The following is a 20,166-nucleotide window of genomic DNA, read 5'->3' as shown; positions in this document are numbered from 1 at the left end:
GTCTGGTGCAGAGATCAACAAGTCCTATGGTGGCATCACTACTGTGTCTCGCCACCTTGGCCTGGATGAGGGGAAGGTTCTTGGCAGTCTGGTGAAGTACACTTCCAAGTAAGGGCTTTGGGATGGAGATGAAACATGCCAACATATCTCATCAGCCACCTGGTGGAAGGGACTTTGTGGATCTGAGGATCTTTCCCCTGTTGACTCCATCATCCTCCAAATMCCACCAACATCAGCCACCTCAGAGCGCAACTGGTCCTTGTTTGGGWMCACGCACACCAAAGCACGCAATTGGTGGCCATCCGGGCAAATTTTTGGCTTTTTGAGCCTGACAACGAGCCATCCTCAAGGTTGGAAAGTGACAGTGAAGATGAGGCCTCAGAGTCTGATGTTCAAGAGGTGGACATTGAGAAGGTCCAGGGAGAAGACATGGAAGCCTTAGAGAAAGACAACCAAAGCTTTAGTTTCAAGACTTTAGTTTCTATCATTTTACAGATGTATGTTGAAAACGTTTTTAGGAGATGCGATGGATCATTCAATATTCCCTTTTGTTGTTCAGTGAAATCATTCCATGTGAAGAGTCAACTCATTTAATTAAAGTTCAATTTGTAACTAAATTGTTTTTCTATTGGAAGGATTTAATCATTTGCAATTGTCTACTTATGATAAGGTAAAAGGTTTATGATTTTGTCTCCATTTGATATGGTAAATATATCCAATGCAAAAAACATCTACATTTAAATGGTATTCATTTGCATATATTCCCGTTAATTCCCACGAAAGATTTCAATCAACAGAAATCTCATAATTAAAATTTCTCAAACATACAAGTATTAGACACCATTTTAAAGATAAACTTCTCATTAATCCAACCACCGTGTCCGATTTCAAAAAGCATTTTCGTCGAAAGCAGAACATATCATTATGTTAGGTCAGCAACTAGTCACAGAAAGCATACAGCCATTTTCCAACCAAAGAGAGGAGTCACAAAAAGCAGAAATAGAGAKAAAATGAATCACTAACCTTTATTATTCTTCATCAGATGACACTCCCGGGACAACATGTTACACAATACATGTATGTTTTGTTCGATCAAGTTCATATTTATATCCAAAAACCTCAGTTTACATTTGGCTTTGCCTCCAAAACATCCCGTGAATTTGCAAAGAGCCACATCAATTTACAGAAATACTGATAATAAACTTTGATAAAAGATACATGCACAGAATTATAGCCCAGTAATCCAAATGCTCAATGCGCGATCGCCTAGTTAAGACGAAAAGTCAAAAAAGTCATATTACAGTTCATAGAAACATGTCAAACGAAGTATTGAATCAATCTTTAGGATGTTTTTATCATAAATCTTCAATAATGTTCCAACCGGAGAATTCCTTTGTCTTCAGAAATGCAATGGAACTCAAGCTAACTCTCACGTGAAYGCGCATGGTCAGCTCATGGCACTCTGGGAGAGACCTTACTCAATCCCCTCTCATTYGCCCCCACAGTAGAAGCATCAAACAATGTTCTAAAGACTGACATCTAGTGGAAGCCTTAGGAAGTGCAATTTGACCCCATAGACACTGTATATTCGATAGGCAAAGAGTTGAAAAACTACAAACCTCAGATTTCCCACTTCCTGGTTGGATTTTTCTCAGGTTTTCACCTGCCATATGAGTTCTGTTATACGCACAGACATCATTCAAACAGTTTTAGAAACTTCATAGTGTTTTCTATCCAAATCTACTAATAATATGCATATATTAGCAACTGGGACTGAGTAGCAGGTAGTTTACTCTGGGCATGCTTTTCATCCAAACGTTGAAATGCTGCCCCCTATCCCAAACAGGTTAAAGGTCAAATGCAGCTGTTTTTATCTCAATATCATTTCTGGGTTATAATTACCTTACTGTTGTTATGACTCTCCTGTGAGGATCCAGAAGATCAGGTTRCAGTGGATCAGCTCTACAGAGCTCTCTCTCTCTTCCGCAGAGGGGGAAGAGTGATGGATGTGGAGGGTTTTATGACGCCGCACGTCGATCGTAAACCATACGCAGCAGACGATTCCTTTAGGGGCCTAGTTTGGGTGACTGGAATGTCTTTGTGTCTTACAAAGAGTTTTCCGCCCTAAACTACAACATCAAACCATGGACACTGGRACAATATATTTCAATATTGGAATATTGGGAATGATGAGAGATGGAATATGGAAAATATGTCTATTTTGTGATGTTATTAAAAGGTGCATGAAGATGTTATAACGATTTTTTTTTACTGCACCAGGGAACCCAGAGAGCGTGCGCACTTTTTACCCGAGGGTATAAAGCATTTGAGTTAAGAATTAACACATCAGACTAAAACGGACCACAGCTGCAGTGTGGGCTAAGATAGATGCGACCCCCAAAACGCAACACGAGATTGAAGACAAAAGAACCTCTTAACAATCAATGCTACGGTTGAGTAGGAGTATCTAAGAAGGTGAATTTAAGTAGGACCATCCAGTTATTCTCCTCAAATGATCGTTGCCTACACTGCTTTCATCACCACTCTGGGATCATCGGCTGRTTAGCCGTCCTCAGGAGACCACTCTTCCAGAACGAGTGCAAGTACACAGACAACTAAGGACATTGTGACCTCTTGTGGACAATCAGAGATTTAAACCTGAGAACGAAAGACAAGGCCATCAGAGGGCCCAACAGAGACACACCAGGAAGACCTTCAGCGCGTAAATACATCATTACATTACTTCTTACCCAAAGGAACGGCAGTTCGGGGCAAGGTATTAGTGCTAAACTAAGCGTAGTTTACAAATATATCCAAGTGTTGCTTGTCTTTCTCTCCTGCTCTCTCTTTAAATCTCCATCTAGTGTAACAAGAGTCATTTTGTTTGTCCACTAGGGATTTATTGTTGTTTTAAGTTCATTCTGGAGACGGTAACTCGTTAAATAAACTTTTCCCGTGGTGCCCTAAATTCCTAATGAGTTAATTGTTACATGACTAATTTAATAGCGTAATAATTAAACGTAGTAGGTTATTATTCAATGAATAACAGTCATCACATTAATGATAGTCACGTCACAACTCTGTGATTGTTTTCAATTAAAATGGTCAAAAATAAACAGCTTCTTAGCAAAGCGCAATTTCTCAAACAAGAATTTTGCTAGGGCTGTCTGGGATTGGTTTGAGTAAAACAATATAAAAAAAGTAGCTGTTATTGGCAGAGGTTTGGAAATTCTTATTGGTCTATTAACCAATTCACCAGGCAGGCCAAAACTCCATTCCACCAAAACAGGCTGAAATTTCAGGCAGTGTTTTCCAACGGCTCTTATCGCATTATCATAATTTTCACCATAGTATTCCTTCCTCAGTGTGTAAATATATACTTTATAAAACACAGAAAAAAACATGTTTTGGACTGCACTGGGCCTTTAAGGGGAAGGTAATCCGATTAGTTACTGATTTTGGGTAATCCAAAAGTTACATTACTGATTATAATTTTGAACAGGTAACTAGTAATCGTAAAAKATTTAATTTAGTAAGTAATTTACCCAACCCTGAATTAGTGCAGAGCTGGTTTCATTATTTATACCATATTTGGAAACCACATGTTTGACTCGGTTCCATTAATTCCRTTCCAGCTATTTCAATTAGCCTGTTTTCCTATAGCTCCTCCCACCAGCCTCCTCTGCAAACCATAATGATTACCCAAGTCTGCTGATTTTTAAAGCTAGCTACTAATGGGGAATGTTATGCTTTTACTTCAACTCTTCTCATTTTCTACTCAGCAAATTGAATCACAGGACCCCTGCATCCACATCCTGGTAGATTTGTGGGAGAGCACAAGGTTAGAGGCAACGATGCAGCTGTGTGGGATTGCAGCTTGGCAAGCCAGTGTCAGAAATGGATGAGGCCATCTCTACAATAATTCCCAGGGAAAGGAGGAGAAATATAATTATGCTGTTGGTTGGCTCTATAGAGGAGTATCTGAACTGTAGATCTCTACAGGTACAGTAACTGGCAAAAATAAAGGAAACATTTGAGTAAATGAGGGATTCAAAGTATATTGAAAGCAGGTGCTTCCACACAGGTGTGATTCCTGAGTATGGTTGGCTGCAGCCCAATATGGTGATCGGAGTGTGGGTGTGTCAAGGATTTGGTGTATGGAAAGTGATTTAGCTTATTGGGCAGATTTGTTGCCACTTAAGACCGTTTTGCGTGGCTGCATGACGAGTCCAAAGCCGGTGACCAGTAGGGTGCTTCATACTGGGTATCACGGTCAGTAGAGTGCTTCATACTGGGTATCACGGTCAGTAGGGTGCTTCATACTGGGTATCACGGTCAGTAGGGTGCTTCATACTGGGTATCACGGTCAGTAGGGTGCTTTCATAACTGGGTATCACGGTCAGTAGGGTGCTTCATACTGGGTATCACGGTCATGTCGGCGGTGGCAGCCAACCTGGTAATTTGTAGGATAGCAGCTACACAATAAATAACTACAATTGATAACGTCTAGATGTTGCCTTGATACATACAGTTGAAGTGGGAAGTTTACATACAGCTTAGCCAAATACATTTAAACTCAGTTTTCACAATACCTGACATTTAATCCTAGTAAAAATTCCCTGTCTTAGGTCAGTTAGGATCACCACTTTATTTTAAGAATGTGAAATGTCAGAATAATAGTAGAGAGAATAATTTATTTCAAACTTTCATCACATTCCCAGTGGGTCAGAAGTTTACATACACTCAATTAGTATTTGGTAGCATTTCCTTTAACTTATTTAATATAGGTCAAATGTTTCGGGTAACCTTCTACAAGTTTCCCACAATAAGTTTGGTGAATTTTGACCCATTCCTCCTGACAGAGCTGGTGTAACTGAGTCAGGATGTAGGCCTCCTTGCTCGCACACACTTTTTCAGTTATGCCGACAAATATTCTATAGTATTGAGGCCAGGACTTTGTGATGGCCACTCCAATACCTTGACTTTGTTGTCCTTAAGCCATTTTGCTACAACTTTGGAAGTATGCTTGGGGTAATTGTCCATTTGGAAGACCCATTTGCGACCAAGCATTAACTTCCTGACTGATGTCTTGAGATGTTGCTTCAATATATCCACACAATTGTTCTCCCTCATGATGCCATCTATTTTGTGAAGAGCACCAATCCCTCCTGCAACAAAGCACCCCTACAACATSATGCTGCCACCCCCGTGCTTCACGGTTGGGATGGTGTTCTTCGGCTTGCAAGCCTCCCCCTTCTTACTCCAAACATAATGGTCATTATGGCCAGACAGTTTTTTTTTGTTTCATCAGACCAGAGGACATTTCTCCAAAGAGTACGATCTTTGTCCCCATGTGCAGTTGCAAACCGTAGTCTGTCTTTTTTATGGTGGTTTTGGAGCAGTGTCTTCTTCCTTGCTGAGCAGCCTTTCAGGTTCTGTCGATATAGGACCCGTTTTACTGTGGATATAGATACTTTTGTACCTGTTTCCTCCCAGCATCTTCACAAGGTCCTTTGCTTTGTTCTGGGATTGATTTGCACTTTTTGCACCAAAGCACGTTCATCTCTAGGAGACAGAATGCGTCTCTTTCCTGAGCGGTATGACGGCTGCGTGGTCCCATGGTGTTTATACTTGCGTACTATTGTTTGTACAGATGAACGTGGTACATTCAGACATTTGGAAATTGCTCCGAAGGTTGATCCAGACTTATGGAGGTCTACAATTGTTTTTCTGAGGTCTTGGCTGATTTCTTTGGATTTTCACATGATGTCAAGCAAAGAGCCACTGAGTTTGAAGGTAGGCCTTGAAATACATCCACAGGTACACTTCCAATTGACTCAAATTATGTTAATTAGCCTATCAGAAGCTTCTAAAGCCATGACATCATTTCTGGAATTTTCCAAGCTGTTTAAAGGCACAGTCAACTTAGTGTATGTAAACTTCTGACCCACTGGAATTGTGATACAGTGAAATAATCTGTCTGTAAACAATTGTTGTAAAAATTACTTGTGTCATGCACAAAGTTGATGTCCTAACCGACTTGCCAAAACTATAGTTTGTTAGCAAGAAATTTGTGGAGTGGATAGCAGTAAAACCTTGAAATCAGCCCTTGCCTTAACAGGAAGCCAGTGTAGGGAGGCTAGCACTGGAGTAATATGATACAATTTTGGGGTTCTAGTCAGGATTCTAGCAGCCGTATTTAGCACTAACTGCAGTTTATTTAGTGCTTTATCCGGGTAGCTGGAAAGTAGAGCATTGCCGTAGTCTAACCTAGAAGTAACAAAAGCATGGATTAATTTTTCTGCATCATTTTTGGACAGAACGTTTCTGTGAGCAAACCTGACTCAGTTACACCAGCTCTGTCAGGAGGAATGGGCCAAAATTCACCCAACTTATTGTGGGAAGCTTGTGGAAGGCTGCCCAAAACGTTTGACCCAAGTTAAACAATTTAAAGGCAATGCTACCAAATACTCATTGAGTGTATGTAAACTTCTGACCCACTGGGAATGTGATGAAAGAAATACAAGCTGAAATAAATTATTCTCTCTACTATTATTCTGACATTTCACATTCTTAAAGTAAAGTGGTGATCCTAACTGACCTAAGACAGGGAATTCTTACTAGGATTAAATGTCATGAATTGTGAAACTGAGTTTAAATTTATTTGGCTAAGGTGTATGTAAACTTCTGACTTCAACTGTACGTAGCAGGGTGTTTTTAGTCATCTAATGATGTAAAGGAAAAAACAAGACCCTGTTCCTGATTGCCTTATTTAGCCACAGTTAGGGCTTTTACTGTAACCGTATTACTGCCACACTGAATATTTAGTCTTGGTAATTAGGCATCTCCAAGCTCTGATGCTGCTGATGGTCATTAGTGTCCTAACAAACTTTCTAACTGTGGTACTCAGTACTGTGTTGTCCCTCTAACCACTCTGACATCAATGCAAATGTGTCAAATCTAATCAAACACTTAATGGGAGCACATGAGCTCATGTTGTGCAACATTTCTAWAGGCTATGCCTACTATATTTATTTCTCAACTTTCCTAATATAATGCACATGGCTTCTCATTACAACAGGAGTATAGCCTACCTGGCTGTCATGAAAATGAACCACGGGAAAAGCGTCCTCCATTCGCTATGTAAGTGTGTAGATGACATGTATATATTGCCCTTGTTTTGGAACAGGGGCATGATAGTGGTCCATTCTAAATCCGTTGCGTCCCTGACGTTTCTATCTTCACTTGTAGCCTGTGAGAAAGACCCGATCAAGTGACGGAGAGACATGTGAGTGAAAGGTGCTTCAGAGCACGCAGCCAGGAGAAGGGAATTATAATTATTATATTAAGCCCAAGGGCACAGCGGCCCCTGGCCGCAAAAGGCATGGATTTTTTTAGGCGGCATTACAGACACCCAAAGGGGATGCCGCCGGGAAATTCGAGGCATTATCAAGTGTTTGTCAAATTGTGATTGAGAGACTGATGAAGTGTGTACAGCCTGCGCAAAAAAACTAAGCAGAGCTCCTGCCTTTCATGTGACTTTTCAAATCATCATTAGTCGCATCATGCAGCCTTACAATGTATTAAAATCATAACATATAGCCCAACGTTTATAACAACTAAAGTTACATTATAACTCTAAATTAACCGCATAGGGTTACTTATTTCTTTGTTAACCACTCAACACAGAATAGCCGCATGTGCGCACTCCCTCATCGTTTGGAGAAAATATCCTATTTTATTCAGCTATGTTCAATTGTATTCTTCATACTATAAAATAATGCTATGGAATTCTAAGCAAATCTTGTCTGCTAAATTAATTAGTGTAGCCCACAGCCATATGGCATAGCCAGATCAGGGCCTAACATAAGGACAATTCAGTGTATGCTATTCTGTTCTTCTGAAATAGACTACATTTTCTTCATATCATGTTTCTTTAGACCTGTCAAAAATAAATAATGGATTTATTGTGATGGTGTAGGCTTTATTACATGGATTTATTATACTTTTTAAAATGTAGATGTTCTCAAGGTCTGCATCAGTGGCTTGTAGGCTATGCGTGGACGCTAGGAGATGCTAAATGTGTTGATGTTAATTAATGGTCAATTACCGTGAGACAGGCAGTTATTTTCTTGACAATCACCGGCTGACAAAATGTAATGACAGTCACAGCCCTAGCCCTAGCCACAATCACAATAAACATGCATTATCTTCTCCCTCCCCTGTTTATGCTTAGTAGATGTGAGCAATGGTGGTCCCGTTTCAGTCTGTTCAGGCTCTCACATCCTTTTTTTTTTTAGATTTGAACTCTGATCGCACACACACACACACACACACACACACACACGGAAAATACCATAAAGAACTGGACCTGACAACCCACCTGCTTCCTGTCCTGTTAAGGTCCTATGTTGTTAAAGGCCCAGTGCAGTTCAACATTTTCCTATGTTTTATATACAGTGCCTTCAGAAAGTATTCACACCCCTAAACTTTTTCTACACTACAGCCTGAATTTAAAATGGATTAAATTGAGATTGTGTCAATGGCCTACACACAATATCCCATCAAATGTGTAATTATGTTTGTACATATTTTTTACAAATAAATGAACAGGTGAAATGTCTTGAGGCAATAAGTATTCCATCCCTTTGTTATGGCAAGCCTAAATAAGTTCAGGAGTAAAAATTTGCTTAACAAGTCACAAAGTTGCATGGGCTCACTCTGTGTGCAATAATAGTGTTTAACATGATTTTTGAATGACTACCTCATCTCTGTACCTTACACATACAATTATCTGTAAGGTCCCTCAGTCGAGCAGTGAATTTCAAACACCGATTCAACCACAAAGACATGGGAGGTTTTTCAATGCCTCGCAAAGAAGGGCACCTATTGGTAGATGGGTATAAAAAAAGCAGACATTGAATATCCCTTTGAGCATGGTGAAGTTATTAATTACACTTTGGATGGTGTATCAATACACCCAGTCACCACAAAGATACAAGCGTCCTTCCTTWCTCCGTTGCCGGAGAGGAAGGAAACCGCTCAGGGATTTCACCATGAGGCCAATGGTGACTTTAAACCAGTTAGAGAGTTAAAGTGATAGGATAAAACTGAGGATGGATCAACAATATTGTAGTTACTCCACAATACTAACCTAAATGATGGAGTGAAAAGAAGGAAGCCTGTACAGAATACAAATATTCCAAAACATTCATCCTGTTTGCAATAAGGCACTAAAGTAAAACTGCAAAAAATGGGGCAAAGAAATTAACTTTTTGTCCTGAATACMGTTATGTTTGGAGAAAATACAACACTGAGTACCACTCTTCATATTTTCAAGCATAGAATTGGCTGCATCATATTGTGGGTATGCTTGTCATCGGCCAGGACTAAGGAGTTTTTTGGGGGGGAGATAAAAATAAACAGAATATAGCTAAGCACAGGTGACATCCTAGAGGAAACCTGGTTCAGCATGCTTTCCAACAGACACTGGGAGACAAATTCACCTTTCAACAGGACAATAACCTAAAATACAAGGGCAAATATACAGTGGAGTTGCTTACCAAGATGACATTGAAATGTAAAAATTATGATAATGCCCTTTTAGAGTAAGAGCTGTTTGAGAATAACACCTGAAATTTCAGGCTGTTCTGGTGGGAGGGAATGTTGGCATGCCTGGTGACATCACCAGGTGGTAAATAAGTTAATAGACCAAAGAGGATATTAGTAAATGTTTTGAGTATACATGTCATACTGAACATTAATCTTGCACATTTTCAACATGGTTAGGTAGGCCTTATAACATTCCATTGTGCTGATCAGTGTTTGTTTAGACGGCTAAAAAAGATGCATCACATCTTAAATAAATAAATAAATAAAAACGGCACATTGTACCTTCCGTCACAGTTGTTTTAGGAACATTAATATCTGGAGCCTTATCCTTGCCAGCAGTGGTGTAAAGTACTAAAAGTAAAAAATACTTTCAAGGACTACTTTTTTGCGGTATCTGTACTTTTATATTTTAGACAAATTTTACTTCTACATTCCAAAAKAAAATAATGTACTTTTTACTCCATACATTTTCCCTGACACCCAAAAGTACTCATTACATTTTGAATGCTTAGCAGGACAGGAAAATTTGAAAATGTACACACTTATCAAGAGAACATCCCTGGTCGTCCCTACTGCCTCTGATCTGGTGGATTCGCTAAACACACAGACATCATTTACCAAACGAAGCATGAGTTATACGTATATTTCAGCAATTACATTTACTTTTGATACTTAAGTATATTCAAAACCAAATAATTTTAGACTTAAGTAGTATTTTACTGGGCGACTTGTACTAGTGTCATTTTCTATTAAGTTTTACTTTTACTCAAATATGACAATTGGGTACTTTTTCCACTACTGCGCCCCAGTGCGTTCCTGGTTGCGTCYGAAATGGCACCCTATTTCGGATCTAGTGCACTACTTTTAACCAGAGCCCTATGTGGATAAGGAATAGAGTGCCATTTCAGATGCCCCTGTGTCTCACCATATGGGTGTCTTGGCTCATTAGCCTCGTTTTCCTCTAAACTCATTCTGCACCAGGAGAGAGAAGAACATCTGGGTTTCATGGATTACTTTCCCACAGTCTCTGGAAAATAACATACCATTTTTATCCTTATTCAACTTTGTCACAATAGTAAATCAATTATGATTTAGCAGCATGGGGAAAGGGCAACATCCAATATGTGTGTGTTTTATGAAGATGAGTGCTTTGGACCGTTTACAGCAGCAGTTGTCTTCTAAAGCTGGTAACCCCTGCTGCTGATGGCACCTCAGCTGTAATGTGTGGCTGAGTCCTACACACACACACTGTGATGTGTGGCTGAGTCCTACCCACACACACACACACACACTGTGATGTGCGGCTGAGTCCTACACACACACTGTGATGTGTGGCTGAGTCCCACACACACACACACACACACTGTGATGTGTGGCTGAGTCCTACACACACACACACACACTGGGGAATCCCCTTACTGTTTAGGCTGGGTTTGGCATGTTTCTACAGTACACTCATTGTCATGCGTCTGGCTGACAGGGTGGGGTCATCTACACAGATCTATAATGCATTCTGGACAAGAGAAGAGAGTAGAAGGGAATTATTAATTTCAGTTCATTTACAGCTCTACTTCCACTCATGGGCACCATTCATCTGCTGCTTTGCCCTCAAGTGTGTGTGTGTGTGATGCTTTGCCTTAAAGTGTGAAGCCACTATACTCTATTGTGGCCATGTGGTGTGGTTCCATTGAGAAGACACGGTGGGCCATACATTGTCATTTAAACCTGGTCCACAGGGACTGATATTGACCCAGCTTTAGGCAGTCTGTAAGACACTGAACTATGCCAAGAGAACAGAACAGACTGGCCTACTGTACAAKATGYATTCTACCTGTATTGTGACATGATTTATTCTTGTTTATTCTTGTTAACTTTGCCATCTGGTTTTGGGCGTCAAGTAGGATTCTGCTTTGCCTTGACGAACCTGTGAATCAAGATTCATATTGAACTGTCTGTTCTTTCCACATTACGTTTCGGGTAAAAAAGAAAATGAACGTCGTGCTCCTTTAAATAAATAAAAAGATCTTTGGCCTACTATGGTTTTAGAATATTTTAAAACAACGTGAGTGTATATGATGTCAGGGCTGAAATTGATRTGTTACAGTAGCCTAGATTATGTAGCTTTTTATTCAGTGGGCCTGGGAGCAGCAAGTTATTCAGTGAAGCAGTGAGTTATTCAGGGAGCAGTAAGTTACTTGAATAGGCACCTTGAGAATATGTGGAAGTTATGAAGGACTTTCTGAGATGTGGTGAGTTGTCATGTGAGGGACGATGGGTGAAGCCTCTGATGTCATCCTCCAACCGAAGGTCCTAAAGCGGAAGGGTTGTGTTCATTAGGGTCGTTTTGAAACGTATCATTTCCAACGGAACTTGTCAATGATGGCGGAAAAATGTTTTGCTACAGCATGCGCTACTAAACACGACCCAGTCTGCACACTGTGACTCCACGGCCCCTGGGCCTCCCTGTCACTGATACTCCATTACAGCACTGCTCTGCTCACGCCACCACTCACTGTCAACACACAATGATTCAAATTATCGTTCAAGAAATGCAAATTAAATATCGAGTTGTTTTTGACAGTTGTGAAGTGTTGGCTCTGCTGCCTGTCAAGATTATCCTGCATCTAAGGCTTGTTTTGATTTAACAGTAACTTTTTAAAGTAGATTTACACATCAAGCTAGCTCGATTATCTATTGTTTTATTCATCAGTTCATTGTCACTTTGATGCTAATAGTTGCTTTTGTTTTATGCAGGCTTTGGTCATACCTTTTTAATCTCTCCTTGAGCTGTTAGAAAGATACAACAACTGAATGGGATTAGTGATGGGGAACAACACTTAAATACACTTTATTTTATATGTATCTGCCTTTCAACATGTTTCTACAGCATCAAAGGGGGAAAACAAATTGTATCAAATAGTATTGTCCCTTACTGATGGTCTGTACTCTGTAGCTATGGGAACAATTTGGCTGAGATTTACATAGTGAGCAATGAGGGCAGCTGCAGTTGTAAAGTGCTGTAAATCCCTAGTGACACTTTAAATAAAACTTGGCAAAGATGTCAGAGCCTCAGCCTCCCTCCTCTCCTTCAGTCAGTCAGGGGAATGCCTTACTTGACAAACGCAAACTGCTGGAAGTTCTCTCTCCAGGCTAGCTTTCTGTCTCACAACTTGTACTACTCACTACCAGGGGAAATGAAGTCTTCGCACACAGGTCCGGCGGCCTCATAAAAATATGAATATTAAAGTCCRTCAAATKTTATTTGTCACGTGCCGAATACAACTGGTGTAGACCTTACAGTGAAATGCTTACTTACAAGCCCTTAACCAACATTGCAGTTAAAAAAAAATACTCTGTTTAGTGTTCATTCTATTTTCGATTTGGTAACAGAATGAAGCGTTTTAATCACTTAAATCATAAACCAAATTGTTATCAGTAAAAACACTAATTGATAGGTCTACCTTATTACTTCTGTGAACTTTGATTATCCTTCGTCTTGAGGGGGAGATTAGAAAATATATATTTTTAAATATGTGGGTTTTTGGTAACCGAATGACAAGACACTAGGCAATATTTCTTACTTACAATTTTTTTTCAATACCCCTTTTCCATCTGTTTGACCAGAAATCAAAGCCTTTGCTTATTCCACATTTTTGGGGTGGAAAATGGTTGAAAAATGTATATGCCTTAATTTCTCAAAAATATACTGTAGACTTAGCATCCATGAACTTCACATTTTAGTGCTCATGGGGAGTTTTACATGGAAAGGCCCATATACTGAGATGGGGCACATACTCACCACCAGTATTCAATAGACAAGGTTTTATTTATTTATGTATGAAAGAAACGGAAGAACCGTGTAGGACAACAATACTAATCTGGCTGTCTGGAGGAAATACWACACCCCAGTGTTGTGGAGTGGGCTTGTAGTCAATGCAGGCAGCAGCTGCTGAAGGCATGAGAACGGACAGCACCCAGACACTCCCAGTGTTTCATTGACGCCCAGGCTTAGAGGAGGGAAGGGAAGGAGTGGAGGGAGGCASTGTGCCATAGCTGAGACACACTTGGCTATCTTTCCCAGAGAGAGCCTCAATGGACGGCTGCCTGCTTTACACATAGTCTTCTGGGTTCTGTAAAACTGGAGTTTGTGTAGCTACACTCTTCACTGCTGATTATTTTGGTAAGCTGGAGAACTACCATATTTCTTTCTGAACATTCTGATTTGAATGTGCCATATGGTTAGATTTTTTTTTTTTAGAAAGGCTGTTTGGCTGGACAGGAATGTTAGGACAGTTGAGTGTCCTACTCAGCTGGTTGCTCAGGGTTTCCTGTTTTGTTTTGCATCCCTATTTCAGAAAATAATACATTTTATTCTGCTGTTAAAATTGTCCTTCCAAATGGGCTGCTGTTTTGATCATTCTTATTGTCTCACTAACATGGTTAGCCTATAATAATGAYATCTTAATGCCTTTTTACTATAGCTTAAATATATATCGAACAGATCCCCAAAGCAACCAGGCAGGAGAGAATAGTCACGCAAGATTATCTTGTTGCTATGAGAGACAGTTGGATTCAGTCATGTGTAGCCTAGCTTTCCTCTCTGTCAATAAATGCAGTGAAATTAGTTGACAGTTTCCAAATTGGGCAGGATACAGCCTTAATGGGTTTAGAAGACAGTGAGGCGGTGTTTCTTTGTGCGGGTTATTACAGATAATGTGAGCTTATTACACAGTGATTTAAAAGACTGGTGGGATTGGACCAGCCTCTCTCCCTAATGGATCAGTGAGAGCACTGAGTCATATTCATTCTGTTCCCTGGCTGATCACAGGCACAGGTTGATGATGATATTGGTGTGTGTGTGGCGGTCCTATTACATTATTTTATATAAACTCAGAAAAAAAAAGAAACGTCCTCTCACTGTCAACTGCGTTTATTTTCAGCAAACTTAACATGTATAGATATTTGTATGAACATAACAAGATTCAACAACTGAGACATAAACTGAACAAGTTCCACAGACATGTGACAAGTTCCACAGACACATTCAACAGAAATTGAATGTGTCCCTGAACAAAGGGTGGGTCAAAATCAAAAGTAACAGTCAGTATCTGGTGTGGCCACCAGCTGCATTAAGTACTGCAGTGCATCTCCTCCTCATAGACTGCACCAGATTTGCCAGTTCTTGCTGTGAGATGTTACCCCACTCTTCCACCAAGGCACCTGCAAGTTCCCGGATATTTCTGGGGGGAATGACCCTAGCCCTCGCCCTCCGATCCAACAGGTCCCAGACGTGCTCAATGGGATTGAGGTCCGGACTCTTCTCTGGCCATGGCAGAACACTGACATTCCTGTCTTGCAGGAAATCACGAACAGAACGAGCAGTATGGCTGGTGGCATTGTCATGCTGGAGGGTCATGTCAGGATGAGCCTGCAGGAAGGGTCACACATGAGGGAGGAGGATGTCTTCCCCGTAATTGCCTGCAATGACAACAAGCTCAGTCCGATGATGCTGTGACACACCGCCCCAGACCATGACGGACCCTCCACCTTCAAATCAATCCCGCTCCAGAGTACAGGCCTCGGTGTAACGCTCATTCCTTTGACGATAAATGCAAATCCGACCTTCACCCCTGGTGAGACAAAACCGTGACTCGTCAGTGAAGAGCACTTTTTGCCAGCCCTGTTTGGTCCAGCGACGATGGGTTTGTGCCCATAGGTGACGTTGTTGCCGGTGATGTCTGGTGAGGATCTGCCTTACCTCAGGCCTACAAGCCCTCAGTACAGCCTTTCTCAGCCTATTGTCGGCAGTCTGAGCACTGATGGAAGGATTGTGCGTTCCTGGTGTAACTCGGGCAGTTGTTGTTGCCATCCTGTACCTGTCCCGCAGGTGTGATGTTCGGATGTACCGATCCTGTGCAGGTGTTGGTACACGTGGTCTGCCACTGGGAGGATGATCTCCCTGTCCGTCTTGTCTCCCTGTAGCGCTGTCTTAGGCAATTCACAGTATGGACATTGCAATTTATTGCCCTGGCCACATCTGCAGTCCTCATGACTCCTTGCAGCATGTCTAAGGCATGTTCACGCAGATGAGCAGGGACCCTGGGCATCTTTCTTTTGGTGTTTTTCAGAGTCAGTAGAAAGGCCTCTTTAGTTTCCTAAGTTTTCATAACTGTGACCTTAATTGCCTACCGTCTGTAAGCTGTTAGTGTCTTAACGACCATTCCACATGTGCATGTTCATTAATTGTTTATGGTTCATTGAACAAGCATGGGAAATAGTGTTTAAACACTTTACAATGAAGATCTGTGAAGTTATTTGGATTTCTACGAATTATCTTTGAAAGACAGGGTCCTGAAAAAGGGACGTTTTCTTTTTTCGCTGAGTTTAGATGTTTTGTCACATACACCTTATGGGGGCAGTGAAATGTGTGAGTTGTAGAGCACACATGGAGCAGATTAGGGTTAAGTGCCTTGCTCAAGGGCACATGGGGGGAAAAAATTACCTTGTCGGTTCGGCTGTTCGAAACGGCACCCGTTCAGTTACTGGCCCAACGCTCTAACCGCTAGGCTACCTGCTGTTGTCTTATCTGCAATGTTCATATACTGTAAACAAATCCCTTTATCCAATCTGTGAGCCCCCCCCYCCCCCCCACTATCACACATTACTATAGTGATATATTCTTTATGGAGCCAATGAAAGCCCACCCTCTTTTTCTGAGAATCACTGCAGGTCACTTATTGTAGTGGAGCGATTTCCTGTAGAGGATTAAGGAGGAGTTTGTCTGGGCTGAAAGCACACCTGTGACATTCCTTTGGTAGTGTTTAGAAGCTGCAGCTGGGTCCAGTTTCCTCTCCTGCTCTGCCCTTTCAGGACATAGAGCCTCCTTTATGAAGTGGTCTGTTGGCTAATATATTGAGTTACCATTGACTTTTAAACTGTAACTTATGGGTAAACAAACTTCAACCATAGACCGGAAAGGCAAGTGGTGAACTGAGGTTAAACCTGGTTGCAGTTAGGGCTGAGTGATATGGCCTAAAAGTCATATAAATATATATATTTTTTAAATCTTTATATAAATGTCGTTTTTTTTTTCTCTAAATAAGCTTTGTTGTACAATTGTAAAGGTCAAATACACTGCATTTTAAAACGGTCAGCAATAATGTCATACCTAGGCTGAATCTACATTCCGGTCAAAAGTTTTAGAACACCTACTCATTCAAGGGTTTTTCTTTATTTTGACTATGTTCTACATTGTAGAATAATAGTGAATACATCAAAACTATGAAATCATGCAGTAACCAAAAAAGTGTTAAACGAATCAAAATATATTTTATGTTTGAGATTTTTCAAATAGCCACCATTTGCCTTGATGACAGCTTTGCACACTCTTGGCATTCTCTCAACCAGCTTCATGAGGTGCAATGAATTTCAATTAACAGATTTGCCTTGTTCATTTGTGGAATTTCTTTCCTTCTTAATTCGTTTGAGCCAATCAGTTGTTGTTTAACCTTTTATTTAACTAGGCAAGTCAGTTAAGAACAAATTATTTTTTACAATGACGGCCTACCCCGGCCAAACCCAAACGACGCTGGACCAATTGTGCGCCACCCTATGGGACTCCCAATCACAGCCGGATGTGATGCAGCCTGGATTCGAACCAGGTACTGCAGTGACCCCTTTTGCACCGAGATGCAGTGTCTTAGATCACTGCACCACTCGGGAGCCCTTGGGAGGTAGGGGTGGTTTACAGGAGAGAGCCCTATTTCCATATTATAGCAAGAACAGCTCAAATAAGCAAAGAGAAACGACAGTCCATCATTACTTTAAGACATGAAGGTCAGTCAATATGGAAAATCTCAAGAACTTTCAAGGTTTCTTCAAGTGCAGTCGCAAAAACCATCAAGCGCTATGATGAAACTGTCTCTCATGAGGACTGCCACAGGAATGGAAGATCCATAGTTACCTCTGCTGCAGAGGATAAGATCATTAGTTACCAGCCTCAGAAATTGCAGCCCAAATAAATGCTTCAGAGTTCAAGTAACAGACACATCTCAACATCAACTGTTCAGAGGAGACTGTGAATCAGGCCTTCATCGTCAAATTGCTGCAGAGAAACCACTACTAAAGGACACCAATAAGAAGAGATTTGCTTGGACCAAGAAACATGAGCAATGGACATTAGACCGGTGGAAATCTGTCCTTTGTTCTGGACTCCAAATTGTAGATTTTTGGTTCCAACCGCCGTGTCTTTGTGAGACGCGGTGTGGGTGAACGGATGATCTCTGCATGTGTATTTCCCACCGTAAAGCATGGAGGAGGAGTTGTTATGGTGTGGGGGTGCTTTGCTGGTGACACTGTCTGTGATTGATTTTAGAATTCAAGGCACACTTAACCAGCATGGCTACCACAGCATTCTGCAGCGATACGCCATCTGGTTTGGGCTTAGTCGGACTATCATTTGTTTTTCAACAGGACAATGACCCAACACACCTCGAGGCTGTGTAAGGGCTATTTGAAACAAAAAGGAGAGTGATGGAGTGCTGCATCAGGTGACCTGGCCTCCACAATCCCCCGACCTCAACCCAATTGAGACTGTTTGGGATGAGTCGGAGTGCAGAGGGAAGGAAAAGCAGCCAACAAGTGCTCCACATATGTGGGAACTCCTTCAAGACTGGTGGGAAAGCATTCCAGGTGAAGCTGGTTGAGAGAGTACAAAGCTGTCAAGGCAAAGGGTGGCTATTTTGAAGAATCTCAAATCTAAAATACATTTTGATTTAACACTTTTTGGTTACTGCATGATTCCATATGTGTTAGTTCATAGTTGTGGTGTGTCAATGTAAATAGTCCGGGTGGCCATTTGTTCAGAAGTCTTATGGCTTGGGGGTAGAAGCTGTTAAGGAGCCTTTTGGTCCTAGATAATGTAGGMGGCAGCATAGAAAATTAACACCGGTCTCATAAACAATCTCTGAAGCACAAGCCCACGTGCTTGTGCAAGTAGCCAGSTAATACTACATATTTCAAGTTGTGCCAACTTGGATCTTTGTATAATTTCACAAGCTCTGAATTCAACTAACAAGTCATAACAGTTGAGTTGTTATGAACACAACCTTCTGTCTGTCTCAACTGTTTGAACAGCATGCTAGCCTGTCCACTTTGTTCAGATGTTGAAAACAAGTGACCTACCTTTTTTTTGTCAGAATGAGAACGAGTTGCCAATTCCTTAATTGTTTTATGCTTACTGCACGTTTATAAAACAGACTAAACAGCTAGTATAAAAATCTTTATTTGACAAAAATGTTGCTAGCGATACGTGGTACCGCGACAAACTGAGCATTCATTTTCCAGAATGAGAGAGGTTTCACTCGCAAAAAGTTGTCCAAGATAAGCCCAATGCGTTTCTATGAGGTTATTTTGAACCTAAGCTTGTCGCCAGTTTTCACGCCTTTGGAACAACGATTCCTATTGTTAGGCTGGAGACATGAGCATCTCATCATTATATACAAATCTCTGGTGTTAATTGGAAGGTGCACAGCACGGAAGGAGCGAACGAGACGAGACCAAAAAGACAAATGCTCATAAAAACAAAAAGTACACAAACTTGATTCTGTGATACAGGCATTTGGGATATCGCACAAAAAAAATAAAAAATTGTGTGCGTTCCTTTGTGTGTGTGTGTTTGAGAGAGAGCATGGCTGAAAATCAACATGTCTGGGCAAGACCTCAGACCACAGAATGGTAATTTAAGGTCCCATACACTGTCGTTAGGCAGACTATAACAACCAACCATAATTCAAGAAAAAGAGCTGCATTAGCTAGTTTGTAATGTTGGTCTAAAGAACATTAAAACAGGATTTCTGTCTGCAGAGAAAAGACACGAGTGGATGTTTCTCTCTTTTTCTGATGTTAAGCTGTGCATTAGCTTAATGGCATACAGTGGTGCAAGTTATGGTGCTATAAGGGCAATTCCACGTGAGTGACATTTCTCGGTGTGCTGTCYTCTCCTGGAGGGGAGAACGGGCCTAGCCCCTCAGACCACGGCCATTTGACTGGTACACCTAATTGACTTGAATGGGAATGGCCATTCTAGTAATTCTATGGGACTGTCTATCTGCACATTGCTGCTCATTGCTCATTCTAAAGCAGCCCTGGTTTGGCACAGCTGCCTTGCTTTACTCTGACCCTGGGTACTTCTCATTTGGCACGGTAGATAATATTCTGTACAGAAGAAGCCATTCCTCTGAGTGATACTGAAGGAATGTGATGTGAGTGAAAGTGTTTGGGAACCACCCGACCCTGGGTTATTGTGTCAATGAATGAGAGAGAAGGCCTAGCTTTGGCTGCCAACTTCCTTTCTCCATTCTTTGTGGTTCAGGGCTTTGTCCAAGTGGCGACATGCGACCTTGACTCAGATTATGTAGCACAAGCACTTAGCTACACCTGCAATAACATCTGCTAAGTATGTTTACTGTATGTGACCAATACAATTTGATTTGGTTATGCTCCTAGTTGATGTTCAGATGTTTAATCAAGTCTTTGTAATTTTGTTGGCCATGC

The 20,166-nt window shown here is 41.1% G+C and overlaps 1 protein-coding gene across 2 annotated transcripts in view; it reads left to right on the top strand.

Moving 5' to 3' along the window:
• LOC111966765 (cAMP-dependent protein kinase inhibitor gamma-like) overlaps positions 1 to 20,166 on the top strand; it is a 34,410-nt gene that overhangs the window by 9,986 nt on the left and 4,258 nt on the right. The window contains exon 1 of one of the 2 annotated variants that reach the window (XM_023991682.2): positions 13,631 to 13,792. The exons of the other annotated variant lie outside the window; for it this stretch is intronic. The gene's annotated coding sequence lies outside the window, so the exon portion shown is untranslated. Of the gene's footprint in view, positions 1 to 13,630; positions 13,793 to 20,166 lie in introns of those variants that run through there. 2 annotated transcript variants of the gene reach the window in all.

This window comes from Salvelinus sp. IW2-2015, linkage group LG7 (assembly GCF_002910315.2).
Source record: "Salvelinus sp. IW2-2015 linkage group LG7, ASM291031v2, whole genome shotgun sequence".
Classification (NCBI taxonomy): Eukaryota; Metazoa; Chordata; class Actinopteri; order Salmoniformes; family Salmonidae; genus Salvelinus; species Salvelinus sp. IW2-2015.
Note: the sequence above shows the minus strand (reverse complement) of the source record. Positions and strands in the feature narration are given on the sequence as shown.